This window comes from Triticum dicoccoides, chromosome 3B (assembly GCF_002162155.2).
Source record: "Triticum dicoccoides isolate Atlit2015 ecotype Zavitan chromosome 3B, WEW_v2.0, whole genome shotgun sequence".
NCBI classification, from domain to species: domain Eukaryota; kingdom Viridiplantae; phylum Streptophyta; class Magnoliopsida; order Poales; family Poaceae; genus Triticum; species Triticum dicoccoides.
The window spans coordinates 735397759-735419122 of record NC_041385.1 but is presented as its reverse complement, the minus strand read 5'-3'; positions in this window follow the sequence as shown (position 1 = coordinate 735419122).

Genomic DNA, 21364 nt, shown 5'->3' with positions numbered 1-21364 from the left:
ATGCATGTTCACTTCATCGTTCAGGTATCATCCATATTGCGAGCAGAACCAAATATCGTGCATGCCCAATAAACACCCTGCCGTGATGCATGCAGTGGTCGTTCTGGTGCATCAAGGATGGCATGCAGATCGTTCCACGCTTGAGAAGAGGAAAAATGGAAAGGTAGAACGTGGCAGCAGAGGAAGAGAACACTGGCTAACAAGGCTGGGAGGGGATCGAGCAGGAAGTTAATGCTCCACGCCTAATGGTTTTGGGAAAACCTGATTTTCATAAGGTGACTTATGCTCACCTAAACGGAGGGAGTATTCCTTAACCAGAGAATGTTGTGTCTCCCATTCACGCGCTCAAAAAAAAGCTACGACACATTTTTTATCTGTTTGCATAGGTCCCACCTATCAAGAAGGATAGGCACGTACACGAACATGTACGACTCCTCAGTCTACCCGCATAGCCTTTTCGTTTAGTCTACCTAGCCCTCTAATCAACTGCCTGCATGCCACTTCTCCCATTTACTTCTCCATCGGGAACCGATTTGCCTCGGCTTCTTCACCTCCCGTTCGTCTTCATTTGCATCCAAACCCCACTGCGTTCACATTGTTTTAACCTCTTTAAATAATCATCTACTACTTCAGTTAGACTAGCCATCTAATCCTAATTCTCCAAACCATAGCCCTCCGTTCCAGCGGTTCCAAATGGCGAAAGAGATCGAGATGCAGGTTTTTAGCGTCCAACATGTCCTCGTCGAAGGCTTGATGCGCATAGTTGCCACCGTCACCGTCAACCCAAGGGTTGTTCGGCAGTGGATCAACAATGTATCCAACTCCCTTGAAAAGGTAGAGACGAGTGTCATCGGTCCCGATGCAGAGTACACGGAGCGTGCCCTTGGGAAGATCCAGCGCGCCGCCGTCCTTCAGCTGTGCCTCGAAGATGATGTTTTGGTTTACCACATAATACATTCGCCCTCCATACCAGGTGAGCTTCACGATTTCTTGTCCCGGGAGGACGTATACTTCTATGGGGCAGCCATCGAAGGGGACAAACAAAAGCTGGAGCCGTACAACCTTGTTATGAAAAGCATCGCTGACCTACAAACCAGAATCAAAATTCTTGTAGAAGATTGTGCTAAATAGACACCATCCCTATTCGACGTAGAAAGTGCTCGGTACAAATCTTCAGAAGGGTGACGAGACGGTGGCATTAAGGTCGTCTGGATGGGAGAATTATCCCTTGACGTACGAGCGGATAAAATATGTTGCCCTCGATGCCCGTGTGAGTTTCGAGATAGCTGCAAGGTCCAAAGAGCTTGTTGCGAAGCCGTCTCCCACAGGGAATGAGAACAAGAAGAAGAAGAAGAAGAAGAAGAAGAAGAAGAAGAAAACGTGGCACCAGCAGGAGGGCATTATGGATGGATGAACTATTTCCTCTCTTGTAAAAGAAATTATTCCCTCTCAGTGCATATTGATATAGATGGACTATTTCGATGGTGTGCATGTCTTTGGAACAGAGTAGTAGCATGGGCCCGCTTGACTATAAGGAACTATTTATCCACATATATAGCTTTCTCTGGTACTCCTTCCAGTGATCAGTATGCAGTGCATGTGTCCGTAGACATGACAGCTTGTCCATGGAAGTTCAACTATGGTGACCATCACGTTTCATCTCGCGATTCCAACGATGCCTCTCCAACCCGCGGCACCACGCCCCCCGACGTGCGCCTCACCCCTCTCAGCCGCACCGCCCCTCTGCCTTTGTGTGCATGACATGTGGGCCACCTAAAATGCGGCGAGCATCAAGTTTCTACCACAGCCACCCGCGATTCCCACGACGCCGCTCGAACCCATGAAACCACACGTCCCCCAACCTGTGCTCACCCCTCTTGGCCCCACTGCCCCTCTGCCTTCGGGAGCATTACATGTGGACCAGTCACCTATCGGGTCCACATGTTATTGACTCAAACGTAGGTGTAGTAAGGCGCTGAAGCTCAGCCTCGACGGCCCTGAGAGGGAAATGTAACTCCTGCGCCAGGGCTTGTGGTGCTCCCGCAGCACGAAGTCGTGCCAAACTCGAGATTTGTTTCTTTACTATACATGCACGCAACGATTTAATGGACATTGTAATCTCAACATGTGATGGGGAGCTCTAAATTTGAATTTGAAACTTGTAAAACGAAAAGATTCAAAACAAATAAACTGGGAGAGAGGGAGTATATCGTAGGATGTGTCCCATACAAAATAAGTCCCCTGGTTTGTGACCGCGAAGATGCGGTTAGAAAGGAGCACAACGTCTTCCTACTCGTATGGCAACAAATCGGCCGCAGACAGCATGGTCCGCCTTTGAATGCCATGTGCAAGGTTCGTGCTATCTTTTATTCAATCTCACCGTGGTTCCATCGTACCAATTCATGCGGTAGCCCGTTGCATGGCTGATCCCAATGTTGGACAAAGGTTCTATGGGAACGGTGTCACCGTTGTAAATTTTGTGCAAATTAATGTTGGTACCCTACCGTACATATGCAAGCCAATCTCCACTCGCACCAAGCCTAGCCTGTGAAACAGTGGGCAAGGGGAGAATTAGGAAATGGACATGGAAGTAGTCTTTAGAATGCATTTACTACGTGATCAAACTCATCTTACCTGCTCATCGGAGGAAATCCAAGTGCCCCTCAACGTCAGCATCTCAAGGGGCATCAAGTTGCAACTACGGCCATGCCGCGCTGGAGAGACCCCCAAGGAAACATCCTCGTGCGTTCCACGGAACATCAAGATGCTTTTGTATGAGTAGTTTATCTTGTGAGAGAAAAGGATGAACGAGGGAAGGCCTCTAGAGATAGAGATGGACACTACTACTACCAATGTGCTGGCCCGTGCGTTGCAATGGATCCAAACTAGTAGAATAATACTTGTTCACGTGCTTGAAATATAAACACTCTAGTTTTGATATACATGTGCCAGCAGACACGACAGCTTGTCCATGGAAGTTGAACCACGGCGACCATCACGTTTCTTGTTTCTACCACTGCCACACCCACACGCGATTCCCACGACGCCGCTCCAACCCACGGCACGACGTCCCCCGACGTGGACATGGATCCTCTGACGTGGCTAGCACTGCCCTGCCCTGCCCTTCCTTCGCTGACAGGTGGGACCCATGCTTATGGGTCCCACATGTCAGTGACAGAATGGTAGGATCGTTCATGCCCCTCATCCCTCTCGGTTCCACCGCTCCTCTGCCTTTGTGTGCATGACATGCTGGCCAGCTGAACTGCGGCGACCATCAACTTTGTACCACAGACACACCCGATTGGACGCGGTTTTCCTGCTCCGCTGCTGTGCTCCGATCCGTACTCCCGCACCATCGAAATGTCATCCAGCGGCTGTGACACATTTCATCCCGGGCATCAATCCTCAGCTGGAGTACTTATGTACTACAGGTAGGACCCGCCGGTGTGGCCATCTTCGCCTCGTAATGCCCCGGCGCCCAACTGTGGTACCCTCGCCACGGCCACGCCACCATCGGCCGGTTCATCTTGAACGAGTGAGTCGCGAACCACGCCACCACCATGAGAATGACATGTGGGCCAGCCGCATTTAAGGTCCGCATGTCATTGACTCATAGGACGGGCACTAAGTGATGACCCACAAGTATAGGGGATCTATCGTAGTCCTTTCGATAAGTAAGAGTGTCGAACCCAATGAGGAGCGGAAGGAAATGATAAGCAGTTTTCAGTAAGGTATTTTCTGTAAGTACTGAAATAAGTGGTAACAGATAGTTTTGTGATAAGATAAATTGTAACAAGCAACAAGTAACAAAAGCAAATAAAGTGCAGCAAGGTGGCCCAATCCTTTTTGTAGCGAAGTACAAGCCTGGACAAACTCTTATAATAGGAAAAGCGCTCCCGAGGACACATGGGAATATCGTCAAGCTAGTTTTCTTTACGCTCATATGATTCGTGTTCGGTACTTTGATAATTTGATATGTGGGTGGACCGGTACTTGGGTGCTGTTCTTACTTGAACAAGCCTCCCACTTATGATTAACCTCTATTGCAAGCATCCGCAACTACAACAAAAGTATTAAGGTAAACCTAACCATAGCATGAAACATATGGATCCAAATCAGCCCCTTACGAAGCAAAGCATAAACTAGGGTTTAAGCTTCTGTCACTCTAGCAACCCATCATCTACTTATTACTCCCCAATGCCTTCCTCTAGGCCCAAATAATGGTGAAGTGTTATGTAGTCGATGCTCACATAACACCACTAGAGGTTAGACAACATACATCTTATCAAAATATCGAACGAAAACCAAATTCACATCACTACTAATAGCAAGACTTCTCCCTTGTCCTCAGGAACAAACGTAACTACTCACAAAGCATATTCATGCTCATAATCAGAGGGGAAATAATGTGCATAAAGGATCTGAACATATGATCTTCCACCAAATAAACCAACTAGCATCAACTACAAGGAGTAATCAACACTACTAGCAACCTACTAGCACCAATCCCGGACTTGGAGACAAGAATTGGATACAAGAGATGAACTAGGGTTTGGAGATGAGATGGTGCTGGTGAAGATGTTGATGGAGATTGCCCTCTCCCGATGAGAGGAGCGTTGGTGATGACGATGGTGATGATTTCCCCCTCCCGGAGGGAAGTGTCCCCGGCAGAACAGCTCTGCTGGAGCCCTAGATTGGTTCCGCCAAGGTTCCGCCTCGTGGCGGCGGAGTTTCGTCACGAAAGGTTGCCTTCTATTTTTTTCTCATCGAAAGACTTCATATAGGAGAAGATGTGTGTCGGAGAGCCACCAGGGGGCCCACGAGGTAGGGGGCGCGCCCCAGGGGGGCTTGCCCCCCACCCTCGTGAGCAGGGTGTGGGCCCCCTGGCCTTCATATTTGGCGATGATTTTTCTTTATTTATTTTAAGATATTCCGTGGAGTTTCAGGATATTTGGAGTCGCGCAGAATAGGCCTTCAATATTTGCTCCTTTTCCAGCCTAGAATTCCAGCCGCCGGCATTCTCCCTCTTCATGTAAACCTTGTAAAATAAGAGAGAATAGCCATAAGTAATATGACTTAACGTGAAATAACAGCCCATAATGTAATAAATATTGATATAAAAGCATGAAGCAAAATGGACATATCAACTCCCCCAAGCTTAGACCTCGCTTGTCCTCAAGCGAAAAGCCGATAACAATAAATATGTCCTCATGTTTAGAGGTAGAGGCGTCGATAAAAATAAAATACGAACATGAAGGCATCATGATTATTTTCATAACAGCAACATATAAAGATTTTGTCATATGATTACTTATGTTCAAGTGATGATCAGTTCACAAATCAAAAGCATGAATTAGAAACCTTATTCATCACCAACAAATTATAACCTCAGTCATTGAAGTAATTGCAATTTATCATAACATCGGAAAGAGTCTATGTCAGAGCTTAAAAGCAAGTCCACATACTCAACTATCACTTAGTCGTTCATAATTGCTAACACTCACACGATACTTGTGGTTACGGTGTTTTAATCGGACACAGAGAAAGATAGGGGCTTATAGTTTTACCCCACAACCTTTTACCTCAAGGGTAATGTCAACAATAATAATTCATGCTCCCCTACATCCAATTAGATATATATATCATGTTCTTTCCAACATGCTGAGCTTGCCAAAGGATAAAATCAAAAAGGAAAGGTGAAGATCACCATGACTCTTGCATAAGGTAGAGGATAATAATAAAAGATAGGCCCTTTGCAGAGGGAAGCAGAGGTTGTCATGCGCATTTAGGGTTGATGCACAAAATCTTAATGCAAAAGAACGTCACTTTATATTGCCCCTTGTATGTGGACCTTTATTATGCAGTCCGTCGCTTTTATTATGTCCACAACAAGTTCGTACAAAGTTTATTTCTCCGCACTAATAAGTCATGCATATTTAGAGAGCAATTTTTATTGTTTGCACAGATGACAACTTACTTGAAGGATCTTACTCAATCCATAGGTAGATATGGTGGACTCTCATGGCAAAATTGGTTTAAGGGTATTTGGAAGCACAAGTAGTGTTTCTACTTAGTGCTGAGAATTTGGCTAGCATGAGGAGGAAAGGCAAGCTCAACACTTTAGAGGATCCATGACAACATAATTTATCTCAGATATAAGAAAACATAACTCATTTTGTTGTCTTTCTTGTCCAACCTCAACTCTTTAGCATGTAATATTTTAATGAGTGGTCCCAATCATAAAAGATGTCAATGATAATATATCTATATGTGAAACCTCTCTTTCCTTATAACTTCCTATTAATTACAATGATGAACGAAGCTATATTTTCCAACTCCCAACAACCTTTAATCATCATACTCTTTCTATGTGAAGTCATTACTTTCAATAAGATCAATATGAACTCTTTGATTCTTTTTATTCTTTTCTTCTATTCACCTAAGATCATGGCAAAATAATCAAGCCCTCGACTCAACACTAATCTTTATTATATAGCTCACGGACTCGATTACAAAGAAGGATCATAAAGCAAAACTCAAAACTAGATCATGCCATGACTTTATTCTACTAAATCAAGATACTACTAAATAGATCGAACTAAGAAAAATGGTAAAGATAGGAGTTGTGATGGTGATACGATACCAGGGCACCTCCCCCAAGCTTGGCAGTTGCCAAGGAGAGTGCCCATACCCGTGTGATTATTTCTCCTTCTTTGTTATTGGTGTAATATTCTTGGCGATGATTCCCCTCAAGATACGGTTCTCCTCCTCGATCTTATTGACTTGTTGCTTGAGGTCCATTATTTCCTTGCGAAGCTTTCCTGTAACGGCTAAAGCTCCTTGCACCCAAGGGTGTTGCATAGCTGCGGGAGAACAAGAGACACTCCTCCTCATATTTTCATAGGAAAGGAATCTAACATTAGAAGGGATAACCGAGTTTGGGATAGCTGAGCTCTGTAGTTCCCCCATCGTAAACCCAGCTCGGAGGCAAGAGGTGACTTCTTGATCTTCCGTGGCATCTACCCTCATCAGGTCAGCCTCCATCTCTTCCTCCGTTGCTGGCCCAAAGTGGTCAGCGTCGCTGTTTGCCCTTGGTTTCGGTGCCGGGTTAGATACCCGGCTCTCCCCGACTGACTGTTGAGAAGACATCTTGCTCTAATCTGCAGCAGCAACAGCTCGAAAACAAAAACAGAGTATATTTGCGTCATACGAGAGTCAAAGCCTTCGGGAGAATATATAATGAATTTTTACCGACCAAAATACGTATCGTGCAACAAAACAGAGTCCGGAGAGCACATGAGGTGCTCACGAGGTAGGGGGGCCCGCCCAGGGGGTAGGGCGCGCCCACCACCCTCGTGGAGGCCTCGTCTCCTTCCCAGACTGCCGCTTATTTTTCTATTTTTCTAAATATTCCAAAACGGAGAAATATTGCCTTAAAATTGTTTTGGACTCGGTTTACTTACCGTAACACATACCTATTCCTTTTCGGAGTCCGAAACGGACTGGAAAGTGTCCCTTATGTATTCCTCCGGGGTTACGGTTTCAATAATATTGGTTCAACATTTATAAGATTACCTAAGATGTAGTGTTTGATTCTTTGAACGTTTACCACCTTCGGATTTGTGCCTTCGAAGTTGTTGATTTTTATGGCACCGAAACGATAGACCTCCTCGATAACGTAGGGACCTTCCCATTTGGAGAGAAGTTTTCCTGCAAAAAATCTTAAACGAGAGTTGTATAGCAATACATAATCACCTACATTAAACTCACGCTTTTGTATCCTTTTGTCATGCCATCTTTTGACTTCTTCTTTAAACAACTTGGCATTTTCATAAGCTTGGGTTCTCCATTCATCAAGGGAGCTAATATCAAATAACCTCTTCTCACCGACAAGTTTGAAATCGTAGTTGAGCTCTTTAACAGCCCAATATGCCTTATGTTCTAGTTCGAGAGTTAAGTGACACGCTTTTCCATAAACCATTTTATATGGAGACATACCCATAGGATTCTTATGTGCAGTTCTATAGGCCCATAATGCGTCATCCAGTTTCTTGGACCAATTCTTTCTAGACCTATTAACAGTCTTTTGCAAAATCAATTTGAGCTCTTTATTGCTCAATTCTACTTGACCACTAGACTGGGGGTGATACGGAGATGCGATTCTATGATTGACATCATATTTAGCAAGAATTTTACGGAAAGCACCATGAATAAAATGTGAACCACCATCAGTCATAAGATATCGAGGGACTCCAAACCTCGGAAAAATAACTTCTTTAAGCATTTTAATAGAGGTGTTATGATCAGCACTACTAGTTGGAATAGCTTCTACCCACTTAGTAACGTAATCTTATATTTAAAAAAGCTTAGTAACGTGATCAATAGCAACTAAAATATGTGTATATCCATTAGATGCAGGAAAAGGTCCCATATAATCAAAGCCCCAAACATCAAATGGTTCAATAACAAGTGAATAATTCATAGGCATTTCTTGAGATCTACTAATATTACCAATTCTTTGACATTCATCGCAGGACAAAACAAACTTACGGGCATCCTTGAAGAGAGTAGGCCAATAAAAACCGGATTGCAATACCTTATGTGCAGTTCTATCTCCAGCGTGGTGTCCTCCATAAGCTTCGGAGTGACACTTGCGTAGGATATGTTCCTGTTCATGCTCAGGTACACAACGTCTAATAACACCATCTACTCCTTCTTTATAAAGATGTGGGTCATCCCAAAAGTAATGTTGCAAGTCATAGAAAAACTTTTTCTTTTGTTGGTATGTGAAGCTAGGTGGTATAAATTTAGCAACAATATAATTAGCATAATCAGCATACCATGGAGTGCTATGAGAAGTGCTTATGACATTTAATTGTTCATCCAGAAAGCTATCATCTATAGGTAGTGGGTCATCAAGAACATTCTCTAACCTAGAAAAGTTTTCTGCAACGGGGTTCTCAGCTCCTTTTCTATCAACAATATGTAAATCAAATTCTTGCAGCAGGAGAACCCATCTAACGAGTCTAGGTTTTGCATCTTTCTTTTCCATAAGATATTTAATAGCAGCATGATCTGTGTGAATAGTTACTTTAGAATCAACAATATAGGGTCTGAATTTATCACAAGCAAATACAACTCCTAAAAGTTCCTTTCTGGTAGTAGCATAATTTCTTTGAGCATTGTCTAGAGTCTTACTAGCATAATGGATAACATTTAATTTCTTATCAACTCTTTGCCCTAGAACAACACCTACAGCATAATCACTAGCATCACACATAATTTCAAATGGTAAATTCCAATCAGGTGGCTGAACAACAGGTGCAGAGACTAATTCTTTCTTAAGTATTTCAAAGGCTTCTACACAATCATCATCAAAGACAAATGGTACATCTTTTTGAAATAAATTAGTCAGAGGCCGAGAGACTTTTGAGAAGTCCTTAATGAACCTCCTATGAAATCCGGCGTGACCAAGGAAACTTCTTATACCTTTGATGTCCTTGGGACATGGCATCTTTTCAATAGCATCAACCTTGGCTTTATCAACTTCAATACCTCTTTCAGAAACTTTGTGCCCCAAGACAATACCTTCATGAACCATAAAGTGGCACTTTTCCCAATTCAAGAAAAGATTAGTTTCTTCACATCTCTGCAAAACTCGAGCAAGATTTCTCAAGCAATCATCAAAAGAGGAACCATAGACGGAAAATTCGTCCATGAAAACCTCACAAATTTTCTCGCAAAAGTCAAAGAATATAGCCATCATGCATCTTTGAAAGGTAGCAGGTGCATTACATAAACCGAAAGGCATACGTCTATAAGGAAAAGTACCAAAAGGGCATGTAAAAGTAGTCTTTGATTGATCTTTAGTCGACACAGGTATTTGAGAAAAACCGGAATAACCATCTAGAAAGCAATTGTGTGTATGTTTGCATAATATTTCTAGCATTTGATCAATAAAAGGTAAGGGGTAATGATCTTTCTTAGTAGCCTTATTTAATTTGTGGAAATAAATTACCATCCTATAACCTGTGATGATTCTTTGCGGAATCAATTCATCTTGATCATTAGGGACAACAGTAATACCTCCCTTCTTAGGGACACAATGGACAGGACTTACCCACTGACTATCAGCAACGGGATAAATTATACCTGTCTCCAGAAGCTTGAGTATTTCCTTTCTTACCACTTCTTTCATTTTAGGATTCAAACGTCGTTGAGGATCACAAACTGGTTTGGCATCAGCTTCTAAATTTATTTTATGTTGACATAGAGTGGGACTGATTCCCTTAAGATCATACAGAGTATATCCAATAGCAGCATGGTGCTTTTTTAGAGTTTTCAATAATCTTTCTTCTTCATGCTCTGAAAGGTTAGCGCTAATAATGACAAGATATATTTTCTTTTCATCAAGATAAGCATATTTAAGATTATCAGGCAACTGTTTAAGCTCAAACACGGGATCACCCTTGGGTGGAGGAGGATCCCCTAGAATTTCAACAGGCAAATTGTGTTGCAGAATAGGTTCATGTTTAAAGAATACTTCATCTATTTCCCTTCTTTCATTCATGAACTTATCATTTTGAAAGAACAAGTGCTCCCTAGGTGGTTTTGGTAATTAATGTCAACATATCTCTTGTTGGACTCACACTTTTATCTAGTATATTTCAGACAAGTTCAACAATGGAGTGGCATGGACTAATGGTTGTGGGAACTCCTTCAGGATGCTAAGGACAAAGGATTGGCTAAAGATTCAAGCTCAAGACTCTTCATTTTATATTTTAGTGACCCAAGATCACATTGAGTCTATAGGAAATGCCAATACTATCAAGAAGGGATGAGGTGTTGCTTAATGAGTTTCTTGCTCCACAGTGCTTAGTGATATGCTCCAAAACCCTCAACTACTTTCCCATTTCCACACATCTGTCCTAAACCTAAAGTTAAACTCAGCCCCACCAATTCTTTCCATCCGGCGCCACCGAGTTCAGATGACATAGCCACTGCCACAAACCCTAGGCAAATCGATCTCACCGATAGGGATCTCGGTCTCACCGAGATGGGATTGTAATCTCTCTGTGTATGTCCATTATCAAAATCAGTCTCACCGAGTTTGAGCAATCGGTACTACCGAGATTACAATGCAAACTCTCTAGTTAACTTATTACCAAAATCGGTCCCACTGAGTTTGAGTAATCGGTCTCACCGAGTTTGCCTGGCCAACTCTCTGGTTAGCTAATTACCAAAATCGGTCTCACCGAGTTTGTGTAATCGGTCTCACCGAGATTACGTTATGCCCTAACCCTAACCATATCGGTCCTACCGAGTTGCATATCGGTCCCACCGAAAATCCTAACAGTCACTAGGTTTACTAAATCGGTCCGACCGAGTTTGTTGATTCGATCCCACCGAGTTTGGTAAATTGTGTGTAACGGTTAGATTTTGTGTGGAGGCTATATATACTCCTCCACCTCCTCTTCATTCGTGGAGAGAGCCATCAGAACAGACCTACACTTCCAACTTACCATTTTTGAGAGAGAACCGCCTACTCATGTGTTGAGGCCAAGATATTCCATTCCTACCATATGAATCTTGATCTCTAGCCTTCCCCAAGTTGCTTTCCACTCAAATCCTCTTTCCACCAGATCCAAATCCTATGAGAGAGAGTTGAGTGTTGGGGAGACTATCATTTGAAGCACAAGAGCAAGGAGTTCATCATCAACACACCATTTGTTACTTCTTGGAGAGTGGTGTCTCCTAGATTGGCTAGGTGTCACTTGGGAGCCTCCGACAAGATTGTGGAGTTGAACCAAGGAATTTGTAAGGGCAAGGAGATCGCCTACTTCGTGAAGATCTACCGCTAGTGAGGCAAGTCCTTCGTGGGCGAAGGCCATGGTGGGATAGACAAGGTTGCTTCTTCATGGACCCTTCGTGGGTGGAGCCCTCCATGGACTCACGCAACCGTTACCCTTCGTGGGTTGAAGTCTCCATCAATGTGGATGTACGATAGTACCACCTACCGGAACCACAACAAAAACATCCGTGTCTCCAATCGTGTTTGAATCCTCTAAAACCCTTCCCTTTACATTCTTGCAAGTTGCATGCTTTACTTTCCGCTGCTCATATACTTTTTGCATGCTTGCTTGCTATATGTTGTGAATGTTAAACTTGTGCCTAAACTCCACTTAAACTTAAAAAGGTCAAAAACTTCAACTTTGGTACTTAGTGTCTAATCACCCCCCCTCTAGACACCTCTTCTCAAGGTCCTACAAGTGGTATCAGAGCATTGGTCTCCATTTCCTTGGTTTAATCACCATTGGAGGAAGATGGATGAGTCTAATTTGGGGAGTCTTAGACATAGAGTGCCTATTCTTGATGGAGAGTATTTTCATGAGTGGAAAAACGAGATGCTTGTAATTTTCAATAAATATCATTTGAACAAGTATATTGCTAGCCCTTGTGCACCTCATGTTGACCCTATGCATCCTACCCTTGATGATTCAATTGACATGATTAGGAATTTTAGAACTATTAATCTTATCACTAGAGGCTTGCCTAGAAACTTGATTATAAACTTGCCTACTCTTGACTGTGCCTACACTATATGGAAATTTCTTGAGGAACAATTTCCAAATTATTCCTTGAAAAATCTAGATGAAATTCTCCATAAGTCTATTGCCTTGAGTAAGATGAATACTAGTGATCCTATGCTTGGTGATCGTCTATTTGAACTTACAAACCTTATGCGTGCCAAAGGAGATGTTGGAATTATTGGTCATATTATATCCGAAGCTATAAAAATTCATAAGCAAGATCATTGTCAAACTCACTCTAACGAATCACCCTCTCTAGGATTTGATCCACCAAATGATGATGTTGAACATGGATACTATGATGAGGATGATGATAGTGACTTCCATCTTGATGTTGCAATGAGACACTTTGGTATTATGGCAAATCTTCGGGGATATATGTCAGGAGGAAAGGAATGGGTTCTTGATAGTGGATGTACCGATCACATGACCAGAGATAAAGACATGTTTCGTGAGCTTGCTGAAAATGATAGTCCTCAAAAGTATATCACTTTCGGTGACAACTCAAAGGGTAAGGTGGTTGGCCTCGGTAAGGTGGCCATATCACACGATATCTCCATACAAAATGTCATGCTCGTTGAATCTCTTGGCTACAACTTACTTTCAGTATCTAGACTTGTTGATTTCGGTTTAAATGTCCTATTTACTGAAGTAGATTGCCAAGTGTTTCGTCGAGACAATCATAAAATGGTCTTTACAGGTATACGTAGAGGTGATCTATACATTGTTGATTTCACTAAAAAGGCTCAAACTTGCTTCATTGCTAAATCCTCAAAAGGTTGGTTATGGCATAGACGACTAGGTCATGTTGGTATGCGAAACCTTGACAAGATTATTAAAGGAAATCATATCCTTGGTGTTAACGATGTCATATTTGATAAGGATAGACTTTGCAGTGCTTGTCAAGCAGGTAAACTGGTTGGAGGAAGGCATCCCGTGAAGAACATCATGACCACAAGGAGGCCACTCGAGCTACTTCACATGGATCTTTTTGGTCCCAACTCTTACAAGAGTCTCAGTGGAAATTCTTTTGGTCTAGTTATAGTTGATGATTTTTCAAGATTTACGTGGGTGTTCTTTCTCGATGATAAATCGCAGGTCCCAAAGATCTTCAAGAACTTCGCTAGGAAGGCCCAAAATCAATTTGAAGTGAAGATCAAGAAGGTTCGCAGCGACAACGGAACGAAGTTCAAGAACGCAAATGTGGACACCTATCTTGATGAAGAAGGGATTTCACACGAGTTCTCGGCTACGTACACACCTCAACAAAATGGAGTTGTTGAGAGGAAGAACCGAACGCTCATCAAAATGGCGAGAACGATGCTTGATGAGTACAAGACACCAAAGCACTTTTGGGCAGAAGCGGTTGAGACAGCTTGTCATGCAACAAATCGGTTGTATCTTCACAAGCTACTCGGCAAGACAACATCCGAGCTCCTCACCGGTAACAAACCCCAAGTTGGATTTCGAGTATTCGGCTCAAAGTGCTACTTTCTTGATAAGCATCGTCGTTCTAAATTTGCTCCTAAGTCTCACGAAGGTTTCCTACTAGGTTATGGCTCAAACTCTCACACTTACCGTGTCTACAACAATTTCACCCGAAAGGTTGAAGAGACGGTAGATGTGAAGTTTGATGAATCTACCGGCTCACAAGTAGAGCAATTGCCAATTGATGTAGGAGACAAAGATCCTTCGGAAGCAATCCAAGACTTGTCTATTGGTAAGGTTCGTCCAACGGAGGTGAAGGAGAGTACCTCGTCCGTCCAATTGGAATCTTCTACTTCACGACAAGGTGAACCAAGAGTTGATACGGAAGCATCCACGAGTGGGACACACAAAGATGAAGAAAACGAGGAAGTGCATCAAGATGAACGTCAACGACCTCCTTCTCCACCACGACAAGAGAACGACAACGCTAACAATGAAGAAGGCTAAGAAGAAAAACAAGATGAAGAAGAAGTTCAACCAAGAACCAAGCAAAAGCTTTCACGAGTTCGAGCAAGAATTGCTAAAGACCATCCCGTCGAGCAAATCTACAATGATATTCAAACCGGGAGAATCACTCGCTCTAAAACCCGTTTAGCTAACTTTTGTGAAAACTATTCTTTCATCTCTAGCATTGAACCTATGAAGGTCGAGGAAGCATTGGAAGATCTGGATTGGATAAATGCTATGCATGAAGAGCTACACAACTTTGAGAGGAACCAAGTTTGGACATTGGTTGAGAAGCCCGACAACAACCACAACATCATCGGTACCAAATGGGTGTTTCGCAACAAGCAAGATGAAGATGGACAAGTAGTTCGCAACAAAGCACGTCTCATCACCCAAGGCTACACACAAGTCGAAGTTATGGACTATGGTGATACTTATGCTCCCGTTGCTAGACTTGAGTCCATTTGCATCTTACTTGCCTATGCTAATCACCATGATATCACCTTGTACCAAATGGACATTAAAAGTGCTTTTCTAAATGGTGAAATAGAGGAGGAAGTTTATGTTAAGCAATCTCCCGGCTTTGTCAATCCTAAGAAACCCAATCATGTTTACAAACTTCACAAAGCCCTTTATGGTCTTAAACAAGCTCCTAGAGCGTGGTATAAATGCTTGACCAAGTTCCTTATTGAAAAAGGTTTTGAAATTGGGAAAATTGACTCTCCTCTTTTTACTAAAAGGGTTAATGGAGAACTATTTGTGTGCCAAATCTATGTTGATGATATTATATTTGGTTCAACTAACCCTCATTTTAGTGAAAAGTTTGGGAAGATAATGTGGGAGAAGTTTGAGATGTCTATGATGAGTGAACTCAAATTCTTTCTTGGGTTGCAAATCAAGAAAACTAAGGAAGGTAGTTTTCTTTCTCAAACGAAGTACACCAAGGACTTATTCAAGAAGTTCAATATGCAAGAATGCAAAGGTATGACTACACCCATGCCTACTTGTGGACATCTTGACCTAACCAAAGATGGTGAACCGGTTGATCAAAAGGTTTATCACTCTATGATTGGTTCATTGTTATATCTATGTGCTTCATGTCCCGATATCATGCTAAGTGTGTGCATGTGTGCACGATATCAAGCTGCTCCTAAAGAATGTCATCATAAGGCCATGAAAAGGATAGTGAGATACTTAATCCATACAAATTTTTTTGGCATTTGGTATCCTAAGAGGGCCTCTTTCGATCTTGTTGGCTACTTCGACTCGGACTATGCCGGAGACAAGGTTGATAGAAAGTCCACTTTGGGTATGTCAATTTCTTGGTAGATCTCTTGTGTCTTGGTCCTCCAAGAAACAAAACTCGGTATCCTTATCCACCACTGAAGCGGAATACATTGCCGCTAGTTCATGTTGTGCTCAATTACTTTGGATGACCCAAACTCTTAAAGATTATGGGATATATGTGAAACATGTTCCATTGCTTTGTGACAATGAAAGTGCTATCAAAATTGGTCATAATCCCATGCAACATTCTCGAACTAAGCACATTGAAGTTCATCATCATTTCATTCGAGATCATGTTGCTAAGGGTGACATTGATCTTAAGCATGTTCGCACCGAAAAGAAATTAGCAGATATATTCACTAAACCTCTTGATGAGAAAGTGTTTTGCAGGTTAAGAGGAGAATTGAACATCATTGATGCTTCAAACTTGGAGTATAAACTCCATTGGATACATGCAAGACATGAGCTTATGACTAATCCTTGATATTTCTCTTATGATGAAAATCTTATGTCTTGGATATATTTGTATCTTGCATGTTATCTAACCCATGTAGGTACTTGGATGAATCTAATTCCATGAGGTTGTAACCTACTCATATCTTGAGCAATCTCTACATCACCAAGTCTCTACACCAAGGTGGTTGAAGACAAGGAAGCACATAACCATTCAAACATATCCTTTGACAAATTCTATGTTGAGCTTCATGATTGTCATTGTTGGATACACAAGTGCTCTTCCTTGCAAGAACTAACCCATGTAGGTAGATGGACTCATATCCCAAGTGGTGCTCCAAATTCTTGATGAGCTACATCAACCTTGAGCAACCCACACAAGTTCAACTACATGGACAACACCACCAACCAAGGTATGTTATTCCATCTTAGAGAAGCTTTACTCCAAGTCATGAGCTAAAGTTACTCGACAAGATGTGAATACATCAAGATGCTTAAACGAAAAATGGCAACCCCATTTTGAGCTTAAACGATGAGTATGACCTATGATCAAGTGATCTCACTTGACTCCTAATTCAATATACTCTAACATAGGTGACTTTGTCGCCGACCATCTCTAGATGAAGTTCTCTTGTGTTCTCTTCTATGTTTTTGCATTTGTCTCATGCATATTTGTTTCCCCTTTCAAAAAAAAAACTTCATCTAGATTTCTTTCTGTTTGCTCTGCATTTTCTGCATCCAATTCATTGCATATCTTTCAGTAAATTCCTTGCAAATCTTTGTGAGATCTTATTAGTCTAGTGAGCTGAGGTGACAATTGTTTTCCCTGTGATGAACTCGGTTACACTGATTTGTTATTTTCGGTCCAACCGAATCCTTTCGATACAAACGAAGTATACCACTCGGTGCCACCGACTTCACAACAGGAAAATCAGTTTGCCACTTATTCTGTGTTTCTTCTGATCCAGCTCCACTCAATGAATCTTGTCCTCTACAAGCATCACATTTTTATAAATGCTTTGTGCTGTGACTCAAGGATCAAACCCTTCTTGGAAATTGATGTCAAAGGGGCAGAGAGAGATCACATCAAAGCTTATCATTTAGAGAGATCACATCAGAGAAAGAGTATATCACCTCCTCAGGGGGAGGAAGAGATCTCCAGGGGGAGAGAATACTCAAGTAGAAAGTATTTCTCAAGGATCCCAGATGCTTGGTGTTCAAGAGGAGAGATGCCACATGTCTTCTTGAGGGGAAAGACATGTTCATATGTGCTTATTTGCATTAGCTTGCATTAGCTCTGTTCATTTATATCTTTTAGCTCTGATTTTCTGTTCCCTATCTTCTCCCAATATCCCATGCTAGATTCAGGGGGAGCAAGGCATCTATGGGAAATAAATCATTTAAATTCATTGCATATCTTTACTCTTGGGGACATGTCTAATCCAATGTGGTACTTAGTACTCACTCTCTACATGTCATCCCAGTCTTGGTATTCTTGTGGTTTCTTCTGTTTGCTCTGGCTAGTAGATGTATCTGTGTTATCTAACCTTGTTTACGCAGGTTCATTCCATCCTAAGCCAACTCAAGCCTACAAGGTAAGTATATGCATCACAATCATGTGTATGAGGAACTCTTGCTGATGTACATATTGTTTGCAAGAAGGACTTATGAGCATGAAGGTATTTTCTTTAATATTCTTTGCTCTGATGCATATGGCCAAGATACAGGTAACACATTGCCTACTCTATCATGGTTATCCTCTCACATGTTTTTCTTTCATATTCACATGATTGCATACATGTAGGGGGAGCCTATGCTTGTTACATGTCTTTCCAAAGCTTTACTTGCTATTCTTTATATCCTTATCTAAAGCTTTGATGTATGTTGTCATCAATTACCAAAAAGGGGGAGATTGAAAGCACAACTGCTCCCTTGGTTGTTTTGGTAATTAATGTCAACATATGTCTTGTTGGACTAACACTTTTATCTAGTATATTTCAGACAAGCTCAACAATGTTGTGGGCTCGACTAAAGGTTGTGGGAACTCCTTCAAGATGCTAAGGACAAAGGATTGGCTAAAGCTTCAAGCTCAAGAATCTTCATTTTATATTTTAGTGATCCAAGATCACATTGAGTCTATAGGAAAAGCCAATACTATCAAGAAGGGATGAGGTGTTGCTTAATGAGTTTCTTGCTCCACAGTGCTTAGAGATATGCTCAAAAACCCTCAACTACTTTCCCATTTCCACACATATGTCCTAAACCTAAAGTTAAACTCGGCCCCACCAATTCTTTCTATCCGGCGCCACCGAGTTCAGATGACATAGCCACTGCCACAAACCCTAGGCAAATCGGTCTCACCGATAGGGATCTCAGTCTCACCGAGATGGGATTGTAATCTCTGTGTGTATGTCCATTATCAAAATCGGTCTCACCGACTTTGAGCAATCGGTACTACCGAGACTACAATGCAAACTCTCTGGTTAACTCATTACCAAAATCGGTCCCACCGAGTTTGAGTAATCGGTCTCACCGAGTTTGCCTGACCAACTCTCTGGTTAGCTAATTACCAAAATCGGTCTCACCGAGTTTGTGTAATCGGTCTCATCAAGATTACGTTATGCCCTAACCCTAACCATATCGGTCCCACCGAAAATCCTAACGGTCACTAGGTTTACTAAATCGGTCCGACCGAGTTTGTTGATTTGGTCCCACCGAGTTTGGTAAATTGTGTGTAATGGTTAGATTTTGTGTGGAGGCTATATATACCCCTCCACCTCCTCTTCATTCTTGGAGAGAGCCATCAGAACAGACCTACACTTCCAACTTACCATTTATGAGAGACAACCACCTACTCATGTGTTGAGGACAAGATATTCCATTCCTACCATATGAATCTTGATCTCTAGCCTTCCCCAAGTTGCTTTCCACTCAAATCTTCTTTCCACCAGATCCAAATCCTATGAGAGAGAGTTGAGTTTTGGGGAGACTATCATTTGAAGCACAAGAGCAAGGAGTTCATCATCAATGCACCATTTGTTACTTCTTGGAGAGTGGTGTCTCCTAGATTGGCTAGGTGTCACTTGGGAGCCTCCGACAAGATTGTGGAGTTGAACCAAGGAGTTTGTAAGGGCAAGGAGATCGCCTACTTCGTGAAGATCTACCGCTAGTGAGGCAAGTCCTTTCTGGGTGACGGTCATGGTGGGATAGACAAGGTTGCTTCTTCGTGGACCCTTCGTGGGTGGAGCCCTCCGTGGACTCACGCAACCGTTACCCTTCGTGGGTTGAAGTCTCCATCAACGTGGATGTACGATAGCACCACCTATTGGAACCACGACAAAAACATTCGTGTCTCCAATTGCGTTTGAATCCTCCAAAACCCCTCCCTTTACATTCTTGCAAGTTGCATGCTTTACTTTCCGCTGCTCATATACTTTTTGCATGCTTGCTTGCTATATGTTGTGAATGTTAAACTTGTGCCTAAACTCCACTTAAACTTAAAAAGGTCAAAAACTGCAACTTTGGTACTTAGTGTCTAATCACCCCCCCTCTAGACACCTCTTCTTAAGGTCCTACACATTTTCATGGTCTAGCAAATATTGTTCTAAAGGATCACTAGGAGGTACGGCAATAGAAGCAAGACCAATAATTTTGTCCTTACTAGGCAATTCTTCCTCACGATGTTGTTTACTAAATTTAGAGAAATTAAACTCATGAACCATATCATCCAAGCCAACAGTAACAACATTCTTTTTGCAGTCTATCTTAGCATTAACAGTATTCAAGAAGGGTCTACCAAATATAATGGGACAAAAGCTATCTTGTGGAGAACCAAGAACCAGAAAATCAGCGGGATATTCGGTTTTCCCACACAAGACTTCAACATCTCTAACAATTCCTATTGCAGATATAGTACCTCTATTGGCAAGTTTAATTGTAACATCAATATCTTCTAACTCAGCAGGCGCAATATCATGCATAATTTGTTTGTATAAGTCAATGGGTATAACACTAGCACTAGCACCCATATCACACAAGCCATGATAACAATGATCTCCTATTTTAACAGAAATAATAGGCACGCCTACCAGAGGTCTATGTTTATCTCTATCACAAGGTTTAGCAATTCTAGCAGTTTCACCATAGAATTGAATAACATGCCCATCAATATTATCAGACAAGAGATCTTTAACAATAGCAATATTGGGTTCTACTTTGACTTTCTCAGGAGGTGTATAAGTTCTAGTATTTCTTTTACGAACAACAGTTAAAGCTTTAGCATGATCCTTCATTCTAACAAGGAAAGGTGGTTTCTCAACATAAGAAGTGGGACCAATAGGATCATAATAAGTGACAGTCTTTTCTTCAACTTTAATAGGTGCAACTACTTTTACTTCTATGGGAGGATGATATTTAAACCACTTCTCCTTGGGGAGATCAACATAAGTAGCAAAGGATTCACAGAAAGAAGATACTATCTCAGAGTCAAGTCCATATTTAGTGCTAAACCTATGAAAAATATCGGTATCCATAAAAGATTTAACACAATCAAACTTAGGTGTCATACCTGACTCCCTACCTTCGTCGAGGTCCCAATCTTGAGAGTTGCGTTTAATTCTATCCAATAAGTTCCATCTGAATTCAATAGTCTTCATCATAAAAGAGCCGGCACAAGAAGTATCTAGCATGGTGCGATTGTTATCAGAAAGCCGAGCATAAAAACTTTGCATAATTACTTCTCTTGGGAGCTCATGATTGGGGCATGAATATAGAATTGATTTAAGCCTCCCCCAAGCTTTAGCAATGCTTTCTCCTTCGCGAGGCCAAAAGTTATATATATATAATTGCGATCACGATGAACAAGATGCGTAGGGTAAAACTTTTGACGAAATTCCAATTTCAATCTTTTATAGTTCCATGATCTCATATCATCACATAGCTTGTACCATGTCAATGCGTCTCCCTCCAAAGATAAAGGGAAGACCTTCTTCTTAACAACATCATAGGGTATACCTGCAAGCTTAAATAGTCCACAAACGTCATCCACATAGCGTGGATGTTCATCAGGATGCTTTGTTCCATCTCCTGTAAAAGTGTTA